The 22,844-nt window shown below is 38.5% G+C and overlaps 1 long non-coding RNA gene and 1 pseudogene across 1 annotated transcript; both read left to right on the top strand.

Annotated features, from left to right (window-relative positions):
- Positions 1-427: 427 nt before the first annotated feature.
- On the top strand, positions 428-17,326 carry LOC121968631 (annotated as a pseudogene).
- On the top strand, positions 9,721-15,275 carry LOC121968633. The gene is made up of 3 exons (XR_006108245.1): positions 9,721-9,830; positions 9,927-10,013; positions 15,239-15,275. It is a non-coding gene; the product is annotated as an uncharacterized LOC121968633 (long non-coding RNA).
- Positions 17,327-22,844: the final 5,518 nt, after the last annotated feature.

The raw sequence follows: 22,844 nt of genomic DNA, 5'->3' as shown, positions 1-22,844 counted from the left end.
TATCGCGCCGTCCACCATATACCGTCGCAACGCTGCCACCACTTTTCTCCTCGCCGTTGGCCGTTCGACCATCTGTCTCAGCCTCATCTCCCTCTTCCCCTTCCTAGATCTACGAAAGATGGCGTCTTTTTCGTTGACGGAGGAGGATGTGCTACGGTGCTGCCGCAGCAAGCGTTTCGCCAAGGAGCTCGCCTCCGCCTCGCCGTTTTCCGACCTCCACCACGCAATCCAGTCCACCCGCAGGATCTGGTTCAACAAGGTCGTACCTTTGCCCCCCTCTTCTCTACTGTCGATCACCCTCGCCGACCCCTTTCCTCACCTTCTAATTCTTCAGATCGACGTTGCCAGATGGTCCCATCCGCATCGTTCGCCAGTCTTCTCCCTGAAAGTTGAAACCCTAAAAATCTGAGTAGTCTCGTCGCCACCCATGTCGCACTTCGGGAGATCAGGGCCGCCGGACATCAAGGACACCTACTCCCTCCTCGTTCTCAACATCAGCTTCCGTGAGTGTTTTCCCTTTCTCCCCGGACTCTCTTGCTGGTTTTGATGGGAATCCAGTTTTTGACTCGCGTTCTGTTCAAATTGCTAGGTACCACTGCCGATGATCTCTTTCCTCTCACTACAAGAAAATTGGGATTCTACAACACTTAAACGACAACGCTTTTTATAAAAAGCGTTGTCTATTTTGTTTTAACAACGCTTTTAGTGAAAATCGTTGTCTATTTCATTATTTTCTTAGTAATAGACAACGCTTTTCTAAAAATCGTTGTCGATTAGTGATTTTTACGAGTCAAAGACAATGCTTTGTAAAAAGCATTGTCTATTAGACTGATTTTTAGTGTCTACAACAACGTTTTATAAAAAGTGTTGTCTATGTTTAAAATCTTATCTAAATCTTGATTAATACAAACCGTTGGATCTAAATCTTGATTAATACAAATCGTTGGATCTAGGTAAGGAGTAGAAAACCCAAACCCTTCTCCCAACTTCTATCTTCCGATCATTTTTAAGTCCTGAACCCTTCTCCCAAGTACTCCTCATCTCGCGCGGCCTTCTCCATCCAACTCCTCTCCGACAAACTCCTCTCCAGCCTCCAGATCCGGGGCTTCGGTGGACTCCTACATCGGGAGCCTCATAAGCTTGACCTCCAAGAGCGAGATCAGATACGAGGGCATCCTCTACAGCATCAACACCGAGGAATCCAGCATAGGCTTGTGCAACGGTATAGTTTGCTTTATGCCCAATTCCTCGCGTCTTCGCTTTTCTCCACTCCCCTTCGCGCTGTTCCTCGTCAAAGGGAACACTTTTTCGAGCTTTTTTGGCTGGATTTTGGGTTTCTTGTGTCCGAGGGATTGCCACATCACGAAATTTTATTTGGAGGAGGCTTCCAGTTTTCGTGATTTTATTATTTTATTTGGGATTTAGGTCATAGTTCTGGGTTTTAGTTTTCTCTGTATCCATGACAATTTTCATGTGCAAGTGTGGTATCCGCGTAATACTTATGCACCTGTAAGCATGAAACTGCAGTTTGTTTGGGTTGTTCATTATTTCGTTCTGCTGATTTCTTGTTATGTTTCATAAAAAAAATTGTATCTAGCAAATGATATTTTTGTTTGAACTAACAAGATATGAACCATGTGATGTCTCTTACTGGTCATAAACAGAGGCTCTAGAAGTTTATATGAGAGTATCAGATGTTATGCATGGAATTTTTTCGTGACCTGAGCATTACACTATCCCAACAATTAAATGGATTGAAATTTTACCTTATTTTCACAAGGTGAAACGACTTCTCTTTGGTTCCATATCTATGCACATGGAGAGCGGTGATAACTGATGATTAGTTGGGTGAAAGGAACACTCCAAATAAGTGCTTAGTTGTTTTGATATGATGATTTCCTTTTCTTGTAAGAAGTGATGTAGTGTGCATAGTATAGTGAATTCATGGACGGGTTAGCATTAATTGGATAGAATATATTGAGATGATTGCATGCCAAGTGCACATCAGGATATGCAAGTACACCTTCTAGTTCCATTGACAAATGTAGGAGTAATCCTTGGTTAATAAGTTGGAGAGATCGCCCATATTAAAAGTTACTACTAAATTTTGTGGTCAGGATATTTGGCTAATATATGTTTATGACTTTTGTGTTGGTGCAACCTTAGGTCAAGGTTGACCTGGTTGACCCGACTCGAGGTGACTTGACTCGAGTTGTATTTTGATGTTTGACTTAGGAAGATTGTCGGTGCAACCTTAGGTCGAGGTTGACCTAGTTGAGTTGCATGTTGATGTTTGACACTCGTGAGAGAGTTCTATTCTTGATTTTTGACAAGAATAGGTGTTTGGGAGATTGTAGGTGCAACCTTAGGTCAAGGTTGACCTGGTTGACCTGATTCGGGAAAAGTCCAAGCAGGGAGCTTGGCACACGAAAAGTCCAAGCATGGAGACTTGGCACTGGAAAAGTCCAAGTATGGAGACTTGGCACGGGAAAAGTCAAAGTATGGAGACTTGGCACGGGAAAAGTCCAAGTATGGAGACTTGGCACTGGAAAAGTCCAAGTATGGAGACTTGGCACGGAGAAGTCCAAGCAGGGAGCTTGGCACGAGGGAAAGTCCTAACTGGGATGTTAGGCAGTGTGGAAAGTCCTGGTGAGTGAAGCCAGGCAGTGGGAAAGTCCTAACTGGGATGTTAGGCAGTGTGGAAAGTCCTGGTGAGTGAAGCCAGGCAGTGAGAAAGTCCTAACTGGGATGTTAGGCGGTGTGAAAATCCTCGTGAGTGAAGCTAGGTGAAAGTCCTAACTGGGATGTTAGGCGGTATGGAAAGTCCCGGTGAGTGAAGCCGGGCAAGGGAAAATCCAGATGGATCAAGGGTGATCGGACATCTGGTGATGGGAAGTCCAAGTAGGTCATAGGAGTGACCGGATACTTGGCACGAAGAGGAAAGTCCAAGTGGGTCAAAGGGATTGACCGGACACTTGGTGGGAATTCTAGCAGGTCAAGGGAGTGACCAGATGCTAGGAATGAAGTACCAACAGGTCGAGGTTGACCGAATGTTGGTTTGGAAGGCTTGGGACTTGGTTTGGGCAAAAACCAAGTCACTAGTTATCTGATCGGTCTGCAGACCGATCAGAAGGTGATCAGTAGCCGCGAGAAAGACGCCTGATCGGTCTGTGGACCGATCAGGATCTTCCCTGATCGGTCGTGGCGACCGATCAGGAGACGATGTCGCGGAAGGGAGCCAAGAGTTGGGATCGGTCTGTGGACCGATCCAGCTGTGGCCTGATCGGTCCACAGACCGATCAGAGTACGCACAGAAGGTTCTGTGCACTGACTGATCGGTCTGGGGACCGATCAGCGCAGGGCCTGATCGGTCCACAGACCGATCAGGGTTCTAGCCGTTGCGACGCAACGGCTAGTTTCTTCGCTGCACTTCTTCTTCTTCCACTACTTCTCTGCGACAGCTGTCGTGCTTGAGCTTTGTTGAGCTCTTCTTCGCAAGCTTCGCGTGAGCTTCATTCCACGATTGGATCCGAGAAGCTGCTGCTTCATCCGTCCGTGAAGTTGTTGCTTCATCTGGGACTTCAGTCGACAACGAGAAGGCAAGCTAGTGTTGTTGTATTCATATTGTCTTGTATTTCTTGTTGTATCTCGTGTACTCTTTGCTTGCTGTTGCAAGATTTTGTGGCGAGGTTTCTCCACCCAGAAGGAGTATATTTTAGCCGGGTTTCAGGGGATTCATCCACCGACAGATTGACAGGGCTCGTCCACCTTACGGACACGCCGAGGAGTAGGAGTATCATCTCCGAACCTCGTACATCGCTGTGTTAAGGTTTGATATTCTTCCTTTCGTTTCTAGTTTATTTTTCCGCTGCGCTAAGGAAGTGTAGGAAGAAACGCGAGCGATTTGGGGTCGGCTATTCACACCCCCCTCTCTAGCCGTACGAAGGATCCTAACATTTTGAACTTAAATTACTAGATACTCAGGAACAACAAACTTGTGAGCCCATCCTCTCACTGCTTCCCATTATCAAACTTTTGGGCTTCTTTATTGTTGTCAATGCTATAGGCCTTCCAGTTTCATGTTCCATGATTTTCTGTTGTGTACTATATTTGGATTAAATCCATCTTCTAACCCATGCTAATCATATAATAATTGCATCCAAGAAGTCAAACTTCATTCTCTAGCTGTTTAGATTTTCATGACAAGTGAAAAACTCAATTTTCCCTTATGTTTACAAAATATTAACCACCTACTTCTGTTGGGAGATATAAATATCTCTACTGCATTAGCAAACTTATGCCTAGAAAACATAATTCATAAATATCTGCTGTTGTTTGCTATTTTCTTTTGTTGGTGATATTCTAAAATATTTGTAATTAATATCTGTTGTTATTTTTATTTTTGTTTTTAGTTATCTACCTTTCCTTTGTTATCTGTTGTTTTAAAACTTGTGTTTGTGTTAATATTTTGTATATTATTTACAACTATTTTGAAGGTGTTAGCTCATTGTTGGTTATTTAGTTGTTACAAGAATGGACAAAGAATGGATGTCAAAGGATAGACTATCACATGAATATGAGTTTGGAGTAGAGTCTTTCTTACAATTTGCAATGACAAATGCTAATGATCGTAACGCAATACCTTGCCCATGTGCAAAATGTGGTAATTTAAAGAAGAGAAATGTACAAACTATCAGAGCACATATGTATTGTAATGGTATAGATTTAACATATCATACATGGATATGGCACGGTGAAAGAGCTACGATAGGGAACTCAAAGAATGATAGTGATCAAGTAGGGCCAGATGAACAAAAATATGTTGCTGAGGACCCAATAGATATGGTAGATGCTGCATTTGATAGTTATGCCGAGAATCCAACCCAATTCAATAAGCTACTTGAAGATGCCGAGAAACCTTTATATCCTGGATGCACTAAATTTACAATGTTATCTGCAGTTGTGAAATTATTCAACTTGAAGGCCAAATATAGTTGGAGTGATAAAAGTTTCACTGACTTACTTAGTTTGTTAGGAGAAATCCTTCTAGATGACAATGAATTGCCTTTATCTTCTTATGATGCAAAGAAAAGCTTATGTGCATTAGGGATGGATTATGTGAAAATTCATGCTTGCCCTAATGATTGTATCTTATATCGGAAGGAGTATGAGGATTTTATCAATTGCCCTACTTGCGGGATGTCAAGGTGGAAGTTGGGCCAAACAAATACGATAAAGGAAGGAGTTCCTGCAAAGGTTCTATGGTACTTCCCCCCTATTCCAAGATTTCAAAGAATGTTTCGAAATAAGAAGATATCCAAGAAGTTGACTTGGCATGCTGATAAAAGACTTCGTGATGGATACTTACGTCATCCAGCTGATGCACCATCTTGGAAAATAGTTGATCACAAGTGCCAGATTTTGCTACTGAGGTAAGAAATCTTAGATTGGCCATATCAGCAGCCGGGATGAATCCCCATGATTCGATGAGTTCTGCATATAGTTGTTGGCCAGTTTTAATGATCACTTATAATTTTCCTCCATGGTTGTGTATGAAGAGAAAATTTATGATGCTCACATTGTTGATATCTGGTCCCAAACAACCGGGAAATGATATTGATGTTTACTTAGCACCTCTAATTGATGACTTAAAATGCTTATGGGATATATGCGTTGAAACATATGATGCATATCGACAAGAAACTTTCTCGCTTAGAGCTGTCTTACTATGGACTATTAATGACTTCCCTGCATATGGGAACATGTCAGGATGTATGGTAAAAGGATATCATGCATGCCCTATTTGTGGTGAAGAAACCTATTCACAAAGGTTGAAGCATAGTAGGAAAATGTCATATACAGGCCATAGAAGGTTTCTACCTGCAACTCATCCTTATCGAAGGCAAAGGAAGGCATTTAATGGAAACCAAGAGTTTACCTCTGCACCAAAATCATTGAGTGGCGATGAAGTTTTTGAAAGAGTTGAAAGAATTAATTGTCATTGGGGAAAAATCAGTGGGAATATTCAGTCGAAGAAGGATGATGTAAAATCATGCTGGAAAAAGAAATCAATATTCTTTGAACTTCAGTATTGGAAACATCTACACATTCGACATGTTCTTGATGTGATGCATATTGAAAAGAACGTCTGTGAAAGTTTCATCGGTATGTTACTTCATATCACTCCAACAATATATTTCAATTCTAGTTGAAGATGGAAGCATGCTGATGTAATCACTGAGCATAAAAGGGAGCTGATGGAGGCGAGGAAGAAAATTTTAGAGCAAGATGCACGTATACAAAACCTTGAAGTAATGGTGTATAAAAAGGGTACCATGTGCGATAATTCGATTGATGACAAAGGCATTTTCTCAGTAAAGTTGCAACCCATGATTGAAGATGACATGAAGAACGATGATGATGACCTACAAATTTTGTGTCAAGCTGATGTTTTGCAGGTATAACACTAGTTGCATTAATTATGAGCTGCTGCTATTTGTGACCTGCTGCTATTTGTGACCTGCAACTTTTACATTTTAGGGAAAACCAGTTGCATTGACATTGGAATCTAGCACAAATATTGTTGCACATGGTACAATTGTTTGTGGCAATAAATCTGATAAAATGCTCCATGGTGTTCCATTTCCAAATAATTGCATGCGAGTCTCCATTGATGAAGCAGTAGAAAAATCAACACCTTTGCCATATCCAATTCCAAGTGAATTTGAAGTAATTGGTGATGCTGTAGGTGTTAGGATCGATGATCGCGGTTAGAGAGGGGGGGTGTGAATAGACGCCCCAAATTCTTCGTTTCTTCCTACGATTAGGGTTAGCGCAGCGGAAATAACTAAATAGAAACGTAAAGGAAAAAGACAAACCTCAAACTCGATGGATGTAACGAGGTTCGGAGATGAAACTCCTACTCCTCAGCGTGTCCGTAAGGTGGACGAAGCCTATCAATCCGTCGGTGGATGAGTCCCCGGAAACCCGGCTAATAATCACTCCTTCTGGGTGGAGAAACCTCGCCACAATGTCTTGCAACAGCAAGATAAACAGGAGTACAAGAATACAGCAAGAAACTAAGTACAATACAAAAATGTAATAACCCTAGCTTGCCTTTTTGTCGACTGGATGAAACAGCAGCTTCAAACGACGCCTACAACAGCAGGAACCCAGCCGATGAAGCTCACACGAAGCTTCAAGTAGAAGCGAGCTCAGCAAAGCTCAGATCACAGCAGTGAAGAAGAACAGCAGCTCGAGAAGGAAGAAGAAGGGAGGAGAACAGTAGCTACTCAACCCCTTTTATAACCTGCGAAGAAGACACAACAGAAACTAGCCGTTGCTACGCAACGGCTAGGATGTGGACCGATCAGGCTTCATCCTGATCGGTCCACAAGGGTCTTGATCGGTCATGGTGACCGATCAGGTCCTTCCCTGATCGGTCCCATGACCGATCAGGGCCTTTCCCTCCTTCTGATCGTCTCCTTCTGATCATTTCCTGATCGGTCTGCAGACCGATCAGGAACTTCACTGTATGCTACTGATCGATCACTGATCGATCTCCAGTCCGATCAGATAACACATAGAAGCTCACTGTGTGGTTACTGATCGGTCACCAAACCGATCCAGATACCCAGTGTATCACTGGATCGATCCAGTGATCGATCCAGAGCTTGGTTTTCGCCCAAACCAAGTCCCAAGCCTTCCAAACCAACATCCGGTCAACCTTGACCTGTTGGTACATCATGCTTAGCATCCGGTCACTCTCTTGACCTGCTAAGACTCCCCACCAAGTGTCCGGTCAATCCCTTTGACCCACTTGGACTTTTCTCTTCGTGTCAAGTATCCGATCACTCCCTTGACTTACTTGACCTTCTCAACACCGGATGTCCGATCACCCTTGATCCATCTGGATTTTCCCTTGCCCGGCTTTACTCACCAGGACTTTCACCTAGCTTCACTCACTAGGGTTTTCACCTGGCTTCACTCACCAGGATTTCCAATCTGCCCGGCTTCACTCACCAGGACTTTCCAACTGCCTGGCTTCACTTACCAGGACTTTCCCACTGCCTGGCTTCACTCACCAGGACTTTCACCTAGCTTCACTCACTAGGGTTTTCACAATTGCCTGGCTTCACTCACCAGGACTTTCCCACTGTCTGACTTCACTCACCAGGACTTTCACCTAGCTTCACTCACTAGGGTTTTCACAACTGCCTGGCTTCACTCACCAGGACTTTCCCACTTCCAGTCCAGAGAACGAGCTACCGAGCCCTCTCTGACCACAGTTCGAAGAACGAGCTACCGAGCCCTCTCTGACTTCCACTTGCCAAGTTCCCATACTTGGACTTCTCCGTGCCAAGTCTCCATACTTGGACTTTCTCCCGTGCCAAGCTCCCCGCTTGGACTTTTCCCGTGCCAAACCCCCTGCTTGGACTTTTCTGAGTCAGGTCAACTTTGACCAAAGGTTGCACCCACAATCTCCCATCAAGATACAACTCTTTTGTTCTTGTCAAACATCAAAATACAACTCGAGTCAGGTCAACTCGAGTCGGGTCAACCAGGTCAACCTTGACCTAAGGTTGCACCAACAGTAGGAACCCATGTGGCTTGGCCAAAACACTTGATAGTGAACCAAGATGAGGTATTTGTTAGATTTTATTTCAAATTAAATTGTCACTTGTTTTATTAATCATCCTATCTAACTGTCATGATTTGAAATTATTAGAAGCCTCGAAGGAAGAAGCTTGAACAACCAAAAAAGAAACATACTTTGTCAACAAGTGCCCCAAGAGCATTACATATGTTATATTGTTATAGTAAGCGTGCTTTAGATGATGGCAGATATATATCAGTGAGTTTTGATTATGACGTGTTTGATGATGATTATGAACTTGTTCTACACCTTGAGGACATCATTCCTTTGTATCATTTGGAGCCCCTTTCAGGCAATTGTGTAGTTGACTACATATGGTAAGTGTTTAGATTTAGCAATTTAAATATAATTTTAACAGGTTTACTGTAATCTATGATAATCATCCATTTTGTGAATAACTTTCATTTTTCAATCTACCTCTTCGTTTTATAATGTTTGCAATGGCAGGTATCTTTATAAAAAACTGCTGAAAATAACAAGAAAGAGAAATTCAGATTTATGAATCCACATAAAATCCCATATATGGCAACCAGTGCACATGACAAAAAAAGGGTAAGTTTGAAAGGCTAAACCAAAGGGCAAGTCATTTGGCAGGCAGGCTAAGTGGTGCATCTGTAGATCAACTTGTATTGGTGCCATGTAATATCGGGTAAGTAAGAATTAAAACATCACTTTCAATTGTTGTCTTTTGATAATTTATTGAATTATATGCACTAATTATGTGTTTGTTGCATAGTTTCCATTGGATTCTCACTGTTATTGACCCTTATAATGAAGTTATTTATTTGTTGGATTCTCTAAGGCACCGCATTCATGATGAGGATTGGAAATATATAGTGGAAATGTGAGTTCATATTCCTTTTTTATTAAGCATTTATGTTAATACAAAACTCATATAAAAAAAAATCATTAACGTATGAAGGGCCTTAAGATTGTTTAATTCAAACAAGGGAAGGAAAGGTAGAAAAAAGGCTATGTGGGTAATAGTAAAGGTATGTGTAATTACATATAACATATATTTTAATGTGTATGTTTATCATTAATAATATGTCTCTAATTTCCATAGGCTCCTCGACAACAAGATGTCAAACAATGTGGTTACTATGTGATGCGATTTATGAGACAAATTGTTGAAGAAGTTGAAATTATCGAAAGAGATTCACTACGATCTATAGTAATGTTTACTTGCTTATGTTTCAAATTATTTGAAATAAACTATTTAAAATATGCAAAGTCAATGTTGATTTTTTTTCCTCATTAATGTTCACAGTTCACACAAGCAGAGTATTCTCGAGAAGAAATTGATGAGGTGCGATCGGAGTTGGCAGAATGTATACAAGATCATATTTATGAGTAGGTGCGTTCCCTCACCCCTTCATATTTATGATCGGAGTTGGTTGTTAACTGGAGTTTCTTTTATCTCGTGCTATCCCTCACCCCTTCAACTCTGATATTTCAACTTGTCTAATCACAAAATGTGTTTGTTATCTATTAGTACTGCTATTCTACTGAACATAGTTTCTCTTATTATATCATTTATTAGTTTATTCTGAATAGTAGCATTTTTGTTTTAATTATGAGCTGCTGCTATTTGTGCTATCCCTCTTTTTCCTTGTTCTATTTGATATATTTGTTCTTCGTTTTCCTTGTTCGATGAGCTGCTGCAATTTTGTTTTAATTATGAGCTGCTACTAATAATCTGCCATTGAGGTTTGAGTGTTTTTACATTATTTTTTTGTTTCGTTGTTAACCTTATTTCTTAACTAATAATATGCCATTGAGGTATCTTAACTAATAATCTGCTAATTCGGCTGTTAACATGAATTGCTTTGTGAGATTAATTTTTTGAGAAAAGATATCTTTTTTTGGCAGTTTATGATCGGAGTTGGCTATTAACTGGAGTTTCTTTTATCTCGTGCTATCCCTCACCCCTTCAACTCTGATATTTCAACTTGTCTAATCACAAAATGTGTTTGTTATCTATTAGTACTGCTATTCTACTGAACATAGTTTCTCTTATTGTATCATTTATTAGTTTATTCTGAATAGTAGCATTTTTGTTTTATCTTTTTAACAATCTACATGTTTATTTTAGCACTCTTTCTATGTACTTTATGTGTCTATTGTTTCCTAATGTTGCTTTGCATATTTTCTTCGATGGTTCTATGGGCATTTAGACTAACAGAAACATTAGGAAGAGCCATCAGTAATCTTCATTTTAGCACTAACTGCACAAATTAGCTACAGAAAATCTTCATTAAGATATTGCGTGTGTTTGGCTGAGTGCATATTGCGTGTGTTTGGATAAGTATATTATGAGGCTTGATGTCAAAGTGTAGAATCTGCATATCACATCCTTGATGTAAGTAATCGATGCCCCGTGCAATACCAATTGCTATTTGAATGAGTTTTTCTGAGGTGAAAAAGTGACCATTAGTTCCATTGGGAGCAAAAATGTACTTGTCAAGTGAGCCATTAGGCATATACTCATAAATCAAAGCTCTCTTTGATCCGTCTTAGCAATATCCAACTAACCGCACGACATTCACATGATGAATACCTGCTAAGAGCTGCAGAATCTGGATGAATACCACCATTGCAATTGTGATTTGAGTAATGAAAGCCCTTTGGTAGTGGTCTCCTATGCAAAATGCAAAGTGTATCTCACTATAGGGGAGGAAGTAAACATGGGAGAGCATGTGTGTAACAACCCACCCTTCTTACTACTACTCTCTAAGGGCGACCGTTACCTAACTATTACTCTACTTTCTAGTGTCACTTATGCTAATATTAGCAACACTTAGATTTATCACGGCCCCAGAGGAAGTCCTACCGAAAAATTTCGACAAAGCCTCCCCTGTACCGGTGACCAAATCAACCATACAGACACTATATACACAACCACAGGCGGCTGAAACATACTTTTTTCACAACCACACAGTATAATAACACAATAAGAAGAAGGAAACTACTCTAGCAATAGCAAACAACTATATCACTCCAACAATAGGACCCAACTACAAGTGCGGAATAAACTTAATTACAATCTTAACTCATAATAATATTTAAAGAAACTAAAATAACTCTAAACAGAAGAGTCTTGACAATTTGCCAGCAAACTCTGGATCTCTCTATAGTCTAGTCATCACACACCTTCATCACCACCACCTTGTCGCCTTCCTTTCATATTTTAGCTTTTCCTTTATCTGCAGTAGGAGGAAAAATAGATCTATAAGCGAAACGCTTAATAAGTACTATACTATCTCACAAAAACTCGAAGTGCATAAAAATACAAACGATACTGAAACTGAAATGCTAAAAGAAATCTACTCATGCTCATCTAATAGCAAAGTACTCAAATAAATTGCATACTCATGATATACAAGAATAAAGCTGAATACCGGAAATAATACTAAATATGCTCACTAAACTGATAAGAAAGTAATGAAACAAATGCTGTATGCTTAGAAATAAAGAAACTAAATTTCTGTTGATTCTAAACATAGGTGATACTTGTTTCATTTACTTATAGCTTTATACTTGAAATTAATCTTTTAATTTCTTTTACTTTTACTTGTCTTTCTTCTTCTTTTTCTTTGGGCCCAGGCTTAGTACCATCTTATGTGCGCTCCCTAATAGAGACCGCTGTAGTCCCACAGGGAAAGACCTCGGTCTTACAAGGGCCGAGACCTCGGAAACGGTCACCTGGATTTGTTTAACGACAACTAGGGATGTAAACGAGCCGAATCGAGTCGAACAGTATCAGGCTCGAGCTCGGCTCGTTTAAGTTATATTCGGGCTCGAGCTTTTATCACAAGGCTCGAGCTCGGCTCGTTTTAGAATTATCAGGCTCGCGAACAGTTCGAGCTCGGCTCGTTATTAGCTCGATTATCAAAGTTAACGAGCCTAACTCGTTAAGCGAGCTCGGACTCATTTTCGGGCTCGTTTAGAGCTCGTTTTTGGCTCGTTTTAGAGCTCGTTTTTTGACTCATTTTAAGGCTCGTTTTAGAGCTCATTTTTTTGGCTCGTTTTAGAGCTCATTTTAAGGCTCGATTTAAGGTTCGTTTTTTTTGGCTCGCGAGCCTATAAACGAACATGTTCGCGAGCTCACGAGCTGAATATCCTTAAGCTCGAGCTCGGCTCGATAAAACTGTCGAGCTCGAAATCGAGCTCGAGCTCGGCTCGATAAGATAAACGAACGAACTCGAACGAGCTTTTTACCGAATCGAGCTCCGAATAGCTCGTGAACCGTTTGGTTCATTTACATCCCTAACGACAACCTCGGAAGTCGGGTACTAGCCTCTTACTTTAATTTACTTGTTATCTCTTTTTAACTAGACCTTGGTCTTGTTCTTACTTATAGCTGCTCATTATAGCAAGGAAAGTCCAAACTAAATGCTATATGCATACATGTATATGCTAAAATCTGTTCATGCATATCTTAAAGCAAAGGGAAACAAAAATCAGCATACTACTATATGTTATAATCTGTTCATGCACATCTTAAAGCAAAGGGAAACAAAAATCAGCATGCTACTATATGCTAAAATCTGTTCATATGAATACTAAAAATCTGCACATGTGAATAACAAAAATCTGCACACGTGAATCATTAAAAATTTGCGAATGAAACAGAATTAAAAACTAATACGGCTCATGCTATTCTAATACTGCATACTTTAAATAAAGGCTGCCCTTCTAACTAAATAAGGGTTGTTCTTGCCCTTTGAGTTGCAAGGAAAATACTAAACCATTCTAACTAATTAAAGGATTGTTCTTGCCTTTTTAAGTAGCAAGGAAAATACTAACTGCATGCTTAAATAACAAAGGTTATTCATGTTCAGAAACATGGAAATCCAAGGCTAAGATACTAAACTTAAAACTAATCATGTACATGGAATTAGCAAAGATGAACTAAGCTACAATGAAAAATTCTGCATACAAAGAGATCCAACTACACTAAAATTCTGCACATGATATTCTAATAGCAAGAAAACTAAATTTCCAATGTTACTAAACAAGACTGATCATGTTTATTAATAGCAAGAAAGCTAACACCATGTTCCTGGATCTAAGGTTGTTCGTGCCCACTACTTAGCACAAAAGAAGGGTCTAACAGGAATGCTGATTATAGGGCTGTTCTTGCCCAATGCAAAGCACAAAAAGGCCTATACAAACTTATCCACAGCTTAAGTTATTATAGAGTAAAGGAAACCTTTTAGCATGCTTTAAACCAAACTGAAACCAAGCAATTATACTTATCCAACAAACACTCCTAGCTGTTCATTTCTGTTTACTTGGCCACAAAGGATTTAAAACTGCGTATCTAAAGGAGTGAACCGGAGCTGTACCAATTCTAATACATAGTAAACCTCAGAGGCTGTTCTTATTCCAAAATCTGTAAATTCTAGCAGATTCCGAAATCTGAAGACTCCAAATTCCGAATTTCTAACTACAAAATTCAAAGCAACCAACCACATGCTAAACAAGCAAACTAACCCTATTTCTCTTCTTTGAAATACATGGCAGCAACATCAAAAACCCCCAATCAAATAGCATGCTTCGGATTCAAGAAACTCAGGAAATAAGGAAACGAAACCGAAAGATCGGAGCAACTCCTACCACAGGTGAGTAGTACTTACCCTTGATTGCTTGGACTTACAACCGAGAGGGAGGGGCGGCTAGGGTTCCGGGTGGAGCTCGAAATCTCGGTCTCCTCTTGTGCTCACGGTCCCTCCTTGACGAGAGAACCTTGTACTGGTGAAGAACCTCCAGAGAATCCCCTCGTCGGCCACCGGAATCGTGCCCTAGCTGCTGCTGCGTTTCCGCCCGAGAGAAGAGCCGCCGCGTACGCGAGGGAGGAAGAGAGGTTTCGGGATTTCGGTTCGGGAAAAAAACTTAAGCCTTCTTTGAAATCTAGGGTTTTCCATTATAACTATACCTTAAATATCTATCTCTACTTATTTGCTTAGCAAAATCCACGTAGCTCAGTTGGTTGGCTGCGCCTGATTAGGTCGTGTTCGACAAGAGGTCATGGATTTGAGTCTCACCTTCAATAATTTTTTGTCAAAACTTCTTTAGTTTTGTAAACATACTAAACGACCTGCACAAATTACGTAAAAATATTTTAAAATTTTCTAGAATATTTTAAAAGTATTTCCAAATATTTTTATGGACTTTTAGAACTTGAAATAGGAAAAATTGGGTCGTTACAATGTGCTTGGCGTCTTAGTAGATCAAAGAACAAGCTGCATGAGATTAGTTTAATAAAGCAGTCAGATAGCTGCGTGCAATTTGAAAACTATTTTACATCAAGAATTTGAAAATCTTCATTAAGATTTTCATTAGAATCAGAACCTCTTAGAGGGGATTCTTTTGATGGAATAGAATTTCCATGAAACCATATTATACTTGAATAATTAAATGGGAAACACTAACTGCACAAAATAGCTACAGAAAATCTTCATTTAGATATTGCGTGTGTTCGGTAGGTAGAAAGTCATGATGATTGTTTTGTTTCTTTTGAGAGCCATCGGTAATGCTCATATATGAACTTGAAACATATTATTACTACTTTTGTAGGTGGATACAGGACAGTCGAGATCAGTACACTAAGGAGCGTCTGAATTCAGTAATTGATCGGTACACTAAGTGTATGGATTCGGTAACTACTGTACTATTTTGAGTAAACAGATTGTTGGCTACTTCAGTATTCGGTATTCAGTAAACAGATTGTTGGCTAAACAGATTGTAGCTGTTCAAAACAGATTTTTTGTGCTCTTTTGTTTTATATGTGAATATCACTATATACTTTGAAACAGAATTAGTGTAAATTTTGATATTTACTAGCTTTTCATGTAATTAATTATTAATATTACTTCAGCGTCAGATTTCTATTATTTTTATGAGTTTGAAATCATTAACTGAGTTGATTATATGTAAAATTTGAATCTAGACATGGTAAAAGAAAAATAATAGTTTCATAAATATAAAATAATAATTTTTAAATAATTTTTTTAAATTTTTTTTCTTTAAAACGACAGCGCTTTTAAAGCGTTGCAAAAAGTGTTGTCTTTGTAAAAAAACAACGCTTTTAAAGCGTTGTAATAGTGTTGTCTTTGCAAAATATGACTACGTTTTTAAAGCGTTGCAAAAGCGTTGTTTTTTCTACCAAAAACAACGCTTTAAAAGCGTTGCAAAATGTTGCCTTTGCATAAAACGACAACACTTTTAAAGCGTTGCAAAAGCGTTGTCTTTGGTACAAACGACAACGTTTTAAAAGCGTTGTCGTTGAGCAGACTTTTTACAACAGTGCCTTTAACAACGCTTTTTTAGGCAAAAAGACAACGCTTTAAAAGCGTTTTCTATTAGCTTTTTTCTTGTAGTGTCTCTTTGATCGGTACGGGAAAGTCATTGACGTGTTCATTCCAAGGGACCAGAGGTGAGAGATTGCTGTTATTGATACGATTTTTGAGTTTCAATTGTTTACTAAATTGTTTGTTCGTCTTTTGGCGACTCAAAGGACTGGAGATTCATGAGGGTTTGCTTTTGTGAGGTATAAGTATGCTGATGAGGCTCAGAAGGCTGTTGATAAACTTGATGCCAAGTTTCTTTTACTTTATTTTTGGTTTTGATAATTATTTTCTGACGATGTTTGATCTTCTGGAAAGTAACCTATAATTTGATTATTATTTTTATTGGATATTGTAGGGAGGAATGTGGATGGTCGGAATATTATGGTTTAGTTTGCAAAATATGGACCAAATGCTGAGCGTATGTAAGTTATGGAACTGCTAGTATTCTTTTGTGATTTTTTTGTTGAAGTGATTATTTTTTGCTATTGTTGCACTGACTTGAATTCAGTAGATTAGAAATAACTGGAAGGTTTTGAATTTAAGAATTATTTTGTATATCTCCTTTACAATACTTGAACAAATTTACTGAAAAGTGGTCCAAATTTTAATATCTTAAAGACATGAGTACTGTCACTCCAACACTTCTGATCTTGTATATCTGATTTTGATGTGCATCTAGTTACTTAGACAAAGACAAGGGATATTAATGCGGTCATCGAAAATCGTATATGATTGTTTGGAACACAAGTTGCACAATAAATGCAAAGTATACTTGAAAGAATTTTTAGTATTTAATAAATTCAAGCAGCCTTTGATGTTCTAAACTACTATCCCATTGTTAGCAATAGGTTAGTGGGTGACTGTTTGAGGTTCTTCCTCACACATTGTTAGTTTTGTGCAGAGTTTTACAAGTTTAGTTAATCTCTTAACAATTCATAGTGTAATGCTACCCTTTTGACTGCATCTGGTCAATTTGTAGACGTGTATCTCATCTTCTATGGATGTAAACAGTAAGCAATGTGATGTTTCTTTTCTATTTAACATGAAATCTAATAAGTTGTATGTATCTTTTTTTTTAATAATTTCTAGACATAAAGGAAAAATTATGGAAGCAGTTCCAAAGACAAGAGGAAGGTCAAGAAGTTGTAGCCCTCGACCTAGGTAATGATTTTTTATGTCAATCAGAATTGACATTTTACAATTTTTTTTTTGGAAGTTTGTGTACCTTTGTGGTTTTTCTCTTAGTTAGCACTTCAACTCACATAGTTGATATGGAATGACTATTATCTTTTTTAGAGTTATCCCTCCTGAAAAAATACAGAATATTTCAAATTTCTGTTCAAGTTATTGCAAGATTACCTTAGTCATATAGATCGTCATTTGAACCTAAATCTAAGAAATTGCCTGATTAGCGCTACCACATATCCAAGCTATGAGCAAACGAAAAGTCCTTTATGATGAAAAATATATAAGATTTTGGGGCTTAAAAATGGTGAAAAGATGAACAGAGCTTGCACATGGCTTAATGACCTAAGGATATCTTTTATGAAATTGCAGCAAATGCATGACGGATGTAATTCTACGGTGAGACCAACAAGTAAGAGTAACAGGATTTTAACTTTCTCTATGGTCAACTTTGCATAACGGAACTTGTAGTTTCCTACTCTGTGTTGTTTGCTATGAAGAAGAGTGTACTGTAATCATGTGTGAACTGTGGATATTGTAGATTTCAGAGTCAAAGTCATCAACCTGCATTAATTTTAGCGTCCAAATATTAGATGCTAAGTTGTTAAGATTAAACCTCAAGGGGCCCTCCTCACCTTTTCTTGCACCTGACCATTCATAAGACTTCAACTCCTAGGGTGTTTAGCATTTGCATTCCAGATTCATTATATTTCATGCGCAACAAGTTTAGATTCTTTACCACAAATAAATTCTTAGATTTAGTGTTTTTAGAATGTTTAGGTTCTGTGAACTATTGTGATAATGGAACCTATTGTCTACTTGTTTATTTCTTCACTTTGATTATCATTTGTCATTGATTTAATCTGTATTTTAGTTGAAATATAATTCGACTTCAACTCATAAGGATTTTACACTGACCATATTTTATTTGGTTCTTCTCCATACGAAGATCAATTGACCAGTTATTATACAAATCAAGAATGTAAAATTCCTCAAATTTGTTCTATTTTAATTGAAATCTCATTGCTTCCCAAAGATGACAGTGATCCAATGATTCTTTGTTGGGTTTGATATAAAAGAAGAAATTGCATATTTGGTATCCACACTTCTACTTTTTGTGTGAAGACTTTTACACTATTTGTCTTTAGGTCTCCTTAATAGTTGCAACTAAGGGTTTGATGTTGTTTCACCATGTCAAAATGTATTAATTGGCTGCTATATTAAACATGTCTATTTTTTCCTCTAAATATTTCTAGTTTAACTAACATCTTACTCATTTTTAAAGTACATGATGATTTGTTGTTGACTTGCATACAAAAGAAGAGAAGTTTATTTACTATGTGTAGTTCTTGTTTGTGTGAACTCTTAATCATTTTCTATTTATTTCAGGTTCTTCATAACATTGCTATTGCAGAATACATTCACTGGAATATGCTACGTGATTCAATAACTCCTATTTTTCCACTGGACTGTTAATCTCTTTTTGATTTTATGGATAATTTTGCTGCAAACTATGCTCTGAAGAGAGTTTATTATGTCAACTATGCATTGGGTTATCTGGACGCAGGAAACCTTGCTGGCATCTATTATGAACAAAGTCAACTTGACATGGCAATTCTGCATTACAAGCAAGCTATCAACTGTGATTCTACCTTTATTGAAGCTTACAATAATCTAGTAAGTTGATAATGGTCTAATATGTCAAAATGTGGTATCCTTCTTGATGGTGAGCCAGGTTAGTTAATGATCGACTTTCTTGCACATTAAAAGGGGAATGCTCTCAAAGACACTGGACATGTGGAAGAGGCTATCAACTTCTATAGGGTGACTTTTTAATTTGGATATTTTTATTCTCTTAAGTTTTTTTTCCTTGTTGAATAACTTCATTTTAATAATTTTTCCCAAGTCATGCCTTGCTTTACAACCTAACCATCCACAAGCATTGTCAACATATACATGGACTGGTAAGCTTTAGAAATGTTTGATGACAACTATGAGGATAGTTTATTTTTGTTTCTTAATGAAACTTCTCTTCATGCAGCAACATGATGAGTGTTGCTGCATCATTCTATAAGGCAACTTTAGCAGTTACAACAGGGATATCTGCGCCCTTCAACAACTTGGCTATTATATACAAGCAACAGGTAGAGTACTATATCTGCCTTTTTCATCGCTAGTTTGAGAGTTACTGCATATTGCCTCATTTAATGGAAGAAAGTCATATAATTTGTCTATCTTCTTCTTTGCTATCTTTGCCCCTAGTTAGAAATTGATAGTTCTCTTGTATTACACCAGCGAAATTATGCAGAAGTGATAGCCTATTACAATGAAGTTCTTCGCAGACTGCTGCTGATGGTCTTGTCAATAGAGGGAACACATTGAAGGAGATTGGTAGAGTTACTGAAGCAATTCAGGATTATATACGTGCTGTGAATATCATACCAACTATGCCTAAAGCCAATGCAAATTTGGCTTCAGCTTACAAAGATAGGTAATTTCTTCTTCGAATTTGTGCTGGTGTTGGACTATATCAGTATCTTACATCATTGATTCTTCTTTCTATTTATTTGTGGTTGAGATAATTGATGAACGTTTCTCTTTTTAAGCATTCCAATTACTCATCTTGTTACCTGGTGCTCTTACTGCTTTTTCAATTATGATTTTTGGTCTTGATTTACTAATATATTATTTATGTGTTTTTACAGTTTACAAATATCAAGTACTCCAGAGTTGAAATTGATGAAGTGCGGTTCGAGTGGGTTGAATGCATGCTAGATTACATTTGAGTAGGAAAGGTATTTGATTTTTGAAAACTTTGGATGATGCATGCATTTGCATGGAATGCAAATTGCGAATATTACCTTGATGTGTACAATATCTATTACCTTTTGATGTTGTAAAAAGAATATTTGTGTATTTTATGGATACTGTTGTAAGAAGAATATTTATGTAATTTGTGAATATTTGTGTATTTTATGGATACTGTTGGAAGAAGAATATTTGTGTAATTTGTGAATATTTGTGTATTTTTTTTGTTATTGTCGGTTTTTCACTGTTTCGGAAATCAAATTTATGCTGTTAAAAAATACTGATATTACATCGGTTTTCCACCGCTGTAAAACCGGTGTTATTAACTAATATTACATCGGTTGTATACCGCTGCCAAAACTGGTGTTATTAGCATATAATATTACATTGGTTTTACACCGTTGATGAAACGGTGTCGTTAAGTGATACTACACCGGTTAATAACCGATTCGAACACCGGTGTCGTTAAGTGATACTACTCCGGTTTTAACCCGATGTCTAAAATGGCAGACCTTTTACATCGCCTTCATAGACATCGGTCGAAAATGTAATAGACACCGGTGGAAAACCGATGTCTATGAGGGGTTTTGTTGTAGTGGATGCACCTCCAAGACCTCCTTCCATTGTAATTAAAAATTGAAAACGAAAGTGCATAAAAATGGAGATGAAAATGTATAGAGAATGCAAAATTGAGATTAAAAGTAGAGAAGATGCGTGTGAAAATGATGAAATGAACTTTCTATTTATAGAGTTTAGATAGTAACGGACACTAAATTATAGTCTTTAATCAAAAAGTGGTCAAATAATCTTAACAGTTGAAAAATACTCCAACCCCCTTCCCAACGTCTAGGAACCACCAGTCCAACGGGCAATAAATAAATAAAATTGGGGTGAACCGGCGGGAAGAACCGGTGGTTAACCAGCGGTCCACCTGTTTTTGAGCCTTGAACGTTGACCCAGTTATAAGCCCGAATTGGGTCCCGGACCAACTCAGGGCTGGATCTACTTTCCACCAAAACTTGTTAACTTCATCCTACAAGTTGAATTCTCATTTTTTTTACCATCAACATAATTTGATGATATCAACATAGCACTTATGTGTCATTAGTTGATTTCCCTTAAATTCGCCAACCTGATTATCCATGAAAAATTTGATCTTTTGGCAAAAAGTTGAGACAACCGCCCGAAACTCATTTAAGGCCAGTCGACCTAATATTATATTATATGCTGAGGGTGCGCCCACCACTATGAAGGCCTACCGATGTGCCCTCATTAGGGGCTTCTCCCCTAAGAATATGGTCAGCTTAATTTGATTGAGCGGCTGAATATCGTTGCTCATGAATTCATACAAAGGCGTCATCATGTGTTGAAGCTTGCTCATCAATCTACAGTTGCTCAAACGCCTTCTTGAAGATAATTTTGATAGAGCTACATATGTCAATATAAGTTCGATGTATGTTATAATTGGCTATAGCAACCTTAATAATCAAAACATCATTGTGGAGTACTTTCACCCCCTATAAATTCTTGGGCCCGAAACTAATCTCGACCCCTTTTTCCTACTCTTGGCTATAGCCAATAGAGTGGATCTTCAATCGACGAGCGTACGATTTTCTCACCCGGTTGGAGTCTCCATCGGTTGGGCCTCCTGCAATCATCCCAATATCCCCCCTATTGGTGTAGAAAGCACCAGATGATCGGACTCAAGTTCTTATTATGGAAAAGGGTTCAAAGTTAAGGTTTCTTATTGTTCTAATTAGTTGAACTGAGTGTACAAGAAAGTCCTAAGTGATCTTAGGAAAAAAAAAGTCCTATTTGAGACTAGGCAGGTGGAAAGTCATAGTTGTGGTTAAGAAACGAAGACCTAGTCCTGGGGGCTGGACAAAGTCTTGGCGGGTCTAGGACGTTAAGCGAAATCCTAGGGTCGAGGACGCTAGGTGTAAGTCCCAAGGGTCACGGACACTAGGCAGAAGACTGGACGAGTCAGGGATCAAAAATCCAGCATGAAGTTTTGATGTCTCAGATGTTGAGCAAAAGTCCAGACGGTCTGGAGGACAGGTCTGACAAAAGGTAAATTCTCCTGAGAGGAGTACGTGAGGATGCGTTCCCCGTTGAGGGAACAATATGTGTCAGTTCGACCTAGGATTTTCTGGAAATCCGAAAGTCAGAATCGAACAGTCCAAAGACTGTCAAACATTTTATTACCATATTATTTTATTGTGCTAAACTTTGTTTTACAGGATATATTTGGTATTTGGACTAACCTGCCTTGCAAGAAGTAAGAAGCATAAAAGTAAAACTCGAATGATCAGTGTTGGAAGGTGCCTTCTATATGTCTGAAGGTGCCTTCGATGAACAGTGTTGGAGGTGCCTTCCATGTGGCTGAAGGCGCCTTTAGCTGGATCAATTTTGCAGATTGCGGAAGTTATCAAGTCTGAGAGTTTGGGGATAAATTCTACAGCTGGAGGCGCCTTCCATGTTATTGAAGGCGCCTTCAGCACTCTATGAAAGAAGTCTTTGAGCAAGACTTTCAACATAACTCATCTTCAAGATCCTTCTCGTGCGTACTGCTCCAAAGACAATCCATGAAGCCGTAATGCTGCTCTAAAGATCAAAAGCTCTATTTTTAGAATTCTAAGTTTTTGGTATACTTTCAATTATTGTAATTAAATTATTACACTTGTAATTCTCTAGATTGATAGTGAATTTCTAAAGTAAACACTCAATGAGTATTGGCCTTAGAATAGGAGTTGTCACAGACTTCGAACCAAGTAAAACTCGATTGTGTTAGCTTGGTTGTTTTTGACTTTCTTTCTTTATTTCTTTTCTACTGCACAAAC

The sequence above is a fragment of the Zingiber officinale genome, chromosome 3B (assembly GCF_018446385.1).
Source record: "Zingiber officinale cultivar Zhangliang chromosome 3B, Zo_v1.1, whole genome shotgun sequence".
Lineage (NCBI taxonomy): Eukaryota > Viridiplantae > Streptophyta > Magnoliopsida > Zingiberales > Zingiberaceae > Zingiber > Zingiber officinale.
The sequence above is the reverse complement of the archived record's forward strand: the minus strand, read 5'-3'. Positions and strand labels throughout refer to the sequence as shown.